Here is a 4,447-nt window from a genome sequence, read left to right on the forward strand (position 1 = left end):
AACGTTGTTGTCAGCAGCAACACAACCTGGACAATATTATACATGGGGGCCCAAAAATGTGTCGAAATATTGATGTAAATGATTGGGTCTCTGTCAAACAACATGGGCATCCATGCAGCTAGTGACTAATCTGACACATTCTATTTTTTACTTTTCAAAACATTAAGTAATCCATTCCTCGGTCTGGATGTGAATGAGTGCATGGGTTGCGTCCCAAATGGCACCCTATTCCCTATATAGCAGACTACTTTTGAGCCTTATGGGCCCTATGTGCCATTTAGGACACATGCTGTTTTGTACCATGTTTTTATAAGTACCCCTTTTAAGGACAATTTAAGATGACCAGCCAGTACCGACATAATGGCAGATGTGGTTCTGTTTTTAGCACATACTTTTCTTTCTTTCTTTCTCCCTCTCTCTCTCTTGTTCTCTCTCTAAGGGGAATGGGCATAACATGGTTAGAGCTAATAAATGTTTGTCATGGTAGATAAGTGAGGGTGTCCACCAAGTCATATGGGACGCATCCCAAATAACACCCTATCCCCTGTATAGTGCATTACTTTATACCACGGCCCATAGTGGGTATGTTAATTTGAAAACTCAATGTCAATCACTCCTGGCACTTTTCGGAAACACTGGACCCCTTGTTCCAGTCACATGTATCCATTGTGCTGGCCGTTAATGGGCAGGGATGCAAACTGGTGAGGTCCCAAAAAAGGTGACACTTTTGTTTTGTACTGAAACATGCAAAAAATCCCTGCAGGGTAAAATACAGGTTTTAAATAATTAAACAACAAAGAATATGATCTACATGATCAGTCTCTGTGTGTAAAATAAAAAGTGGTTAATGTGAACCCAACTCACAGCTAAAAAATGTAAAGAAAGCAATCCAAATGTTATTTGTTACCTAGACTTTACTGCAAATGACACCCAAGTCTTGAGAAAAAAAACAATACACTAATATTGCAGTTAGCCATGACAGCCTTTATAATAGAACGCTTATGACCACACACATCTAAATATTACACTTGGGGGAAAAAAACATAATTTTTTATTTAACTAGGCAAGTGTGCTCAGAACAAATTTTTATTTACAATGGCGACCTACACCGGCCAAACCCTGGACGACACTGGGCCAATTGTGCGCCACCCGTTGGGACTCCCAAACTTGCCTGGTTGTGATAAAGCCTGGAGTTGAACCAGGGTGTCTGTAGTGACTCTAGCACTGAGATGCAGTGCCTTAGACCGCTGCGCCACTCGGGAGCTAGCTTAAGTAGAAATAGAATGAAACAAACAGGCATTCTATTTTTGCTCTATTATAGTGGCCACTATAGTAGGGAAAGGGGGATACAACCTAGTCAGTTGTACAACTCAATGCATTCAACTGAAATGTGTCTTCTGCATTTAACCCAACCCCTCTGAATCAGAGTAGACATAGATCAAGTGCACAAGGCTACAGGTGTGCAAAAAGAACATTCACCGAGTCAAACATTGAATAATCCCCCCTCACCCACACACAAGTGATACTGTCAAGTTCAACACAACAAAAGCAATATCTTTGGTCTACACTGCACTTACATTGTACACTTTCTGCCTGAGGACATCTGTTCTGCAATGTGCCAGCAGAGGGTCAGCAGAGAATGATACAATTTGTTGGCATAATTGATCTCTTTCAGGCAGAGAGTACACCTGGCATACACCCTTTTGATCTGTGTTGAACAAGTGAGAACGAGGTAGTGTGTGTGGTGTTCCCTTCACCTCTATATAGTGGCATCCAGCTTAAACCAGGCCCCAGCTGCAGACCCATTTAACTGTTTAACAAGCAACGCCTCATTTTCACCCAATTCTCTCATTCTGAAAATGAACCACATACTGGTAGAGGGAAAACATTAGTTCACATATAGTAGTTCGTTTGTAAATCTAGTTAACATTTCACACAGATTGCCAGGGTCCATTAAGCAACTAACTCGAAGATAACTTGGGGATCGGCAAGGAGTCGTATAACGTTACCAGTTCATACTATAGCGAATTGGTTAGGTTACTAACGTTAGCTCATCTGATGTAACGTTGTCTGACTTTATTAGCCAGCTAATTTTCACACCATAAAATCAATTATTTGATCAGTTAAATTGGCTAATGTTGCTCAACATTTCTCTGTCTTGCTAAAGGATCATTCGATCCAGGTAACGCTAGCATGATACTTAACAATTCTAACAATACTTGTTCCACCACACTTTCTCCCTCACCTCAAACTTTCCAAATGCCAGTTGTTTTTCGGTTACTGCTCATGAAGTATGCTTCATCACCTTCTCACCCCGGTCTCCATGGTCAGGTTTCTCACCTACCTCTTCGATACCCTTCAGGCCAGGGGACGCGCTGCTAAGTCACCTATTTTGGATTCAAAACGGCGAATTTCGCCGAAAGGTGATTAGTTTGAAGCCCCTGAATGGGGGAAGCAGTGCTTGGTGATATTTTGACGATTCCTAAGCATACTTTAGATGTGTTATTCTTAGGATTCAAATATGGGATTGTTGCTGAAGTTGTGATATTGCTGTACTGAATATGCCACTCATGACAGAAAAGCAAGACGCAGCATTGTTCTTTCTGTTTGTCTGTAACCACATTTTAGTAGTCATGCTTTCAAGGCATATTTTGTTTACATAATTCCAATTCAGCATGTTGTTAATTTGAGGTCTTTGAAGTGTGTCTTTGAAGTGTGTCCACTGACAGATTACGGTCTCTTTCTTCCCCCCCTCTCCATCTATCTCTCCCTCTCCATGTCTTTCTCTCTTATTTTCTACACCATCTGGAGAAGCCAGACAAGCGTTCCATCTGGCTTGTATTTACCGAAGCACCCTCACCACTGCTCAAAGATGTAGCACTATTTGTGGATAGGGTTCCAGGTGTGCAGTCCATATTGTTTTTACTCTCACAAAAGACAATCACGCCACTATAACCTTAAACAACTGGACCTCCATACTCCCGTTATCTTCTCTTATATTACTTTTATTACATATACAGTACCAGTCAAAGGTTTGGACACACCTACTCATTCAAGGGTTTTTCTTTATTTTCTTATTATTTTCTACATTACAGAATAATAGTGAAGACATCAAAACTATGAAGTAGCCCAATCATGTAGTAACCAAAAAAGTGTTAAACAAATCAAAATATATTTTATATTTGAGATTCTTCAAAGTAGCCACCCTTTGCCTTGATGACAGCTTTGCACACTCTTGGCATTCTCTCAAACAGCTTCACGAGGTAGTCACCTGGAATGCATTTCAATTAACAGGTGTGCTTTGTAAAAAGTTAATTTGTGGAATTTCTTTCCTTCTTAATGCGTTTGAGCCCATCAGTTGTGCTGTGACAAGGTAGAGGTGGTATACAGAAGATAGCCCTATTTGGTAAAATACCAAGTCCATGTTATGACACCATCATTACTTTAAGACATGAAGGTCAGTCAATATGGAACATTTCAAGTACTTTGAAAGTTTCTTCAAGTGTAGTCACAAAAACCATCAAGCGCTATAATGAAACTGGCTCCTAAGAGGACCACCACAGGAAAGGAAAACCTAGAGTTACATCTGCTGCAGAAGATAAGTTCATTAGAGTTATCAGCCTCAGAAATTGCAGCCCAAATAAATGCTTCACAGAGTTCCAACATCAACTGTACAGAGAAGACTGCGCGAATCAGGCCTTCATGGTCGAATTGCTGCAAAAGAAACCACTACTAAAGGACACACCAATAAGGAGAATACTGCTTGGGCCAAGAAACACGAGCAATGGACATTAGACCGGTAGAAATCTGTCCTTTGGTCTCATTTTTGGTTCGAACTGCCGTGTCTTTGTGAGACGCAGAGTGGGTGAACGGATGATCTACATATGTGTGGCTCCCACCGTGAAGCATGGAGGAGAAGGTGTGATGGTGTGGATATGTTTTTCTGGTGACACTGTCATGATGTATTTAGAATTCAAGGCACACTTAACCAGCATGGCTACCACAGCATTCTGCAGCAATACGCCAACCCATCTGGTTTGCGCTTAGTGGGACTATAATTTGTTTTTCAACAGGACAATGATACAACACACCTCCAGGCTGTGTAAGGGCTATTTGACCAAGGAGAGTGATGGAGTCCTGCATCAGATGACCTGGCGACCACAATCACCCGACATCAACCCAATTGAGATGGTTTGGGATGAGTTGGACTGCAGAGTGAAGGAAAAGCAGCCAACAAGTGCTCAGTATTTGTGGGAACTCCTTCAAGAAAAAGCATTCTAGGTGAAGCTGGTTGAGAGTGTGTAAAGCTGTCATCAAGGCAAATGGTGGCTACTTTGAAGAATCTAAAATATATTTTGATTTGTTTAACACTTTTTTGGTTACTACATGATTCCATATGTGTTATTTCATAGTTCTGATTATTATTATTATTATTATTCCACAATGT

General features: G+C 40.9%; 1 protein-coding gene across 1 annotated transcript in view; it reads left to right on the forward strand.

Moving 5' to 3' along the window:
• Positions 1–4,447, forward strand: part of LOC112214547 (uncharacterized protein DDB_G0271670-like) — a 35,152-nt gene that overhangs the window by 3,074 nt on the left and 27,631 nt on the right. The gene's annotated exons all lie outside the window — the stretch shown is intronic.

This window comes from Oncorhynchus tshawytscha, linkage group LG15, assembly GCF_018296145.1.
Source record: "Oncorhynchus tshawytscha isolate Ot180627B linkage group LG15, Otsh_v2.0, whole genome shotgun sequence".
NCBI classification, from domain to species: domain Eukaryota; kingdom Metazoa; phylum Chordata; class Actinopteri; order Salmoniformes; family Salmonidae; genus Oncorhynchus; species Oncorhynchus tshawytscha.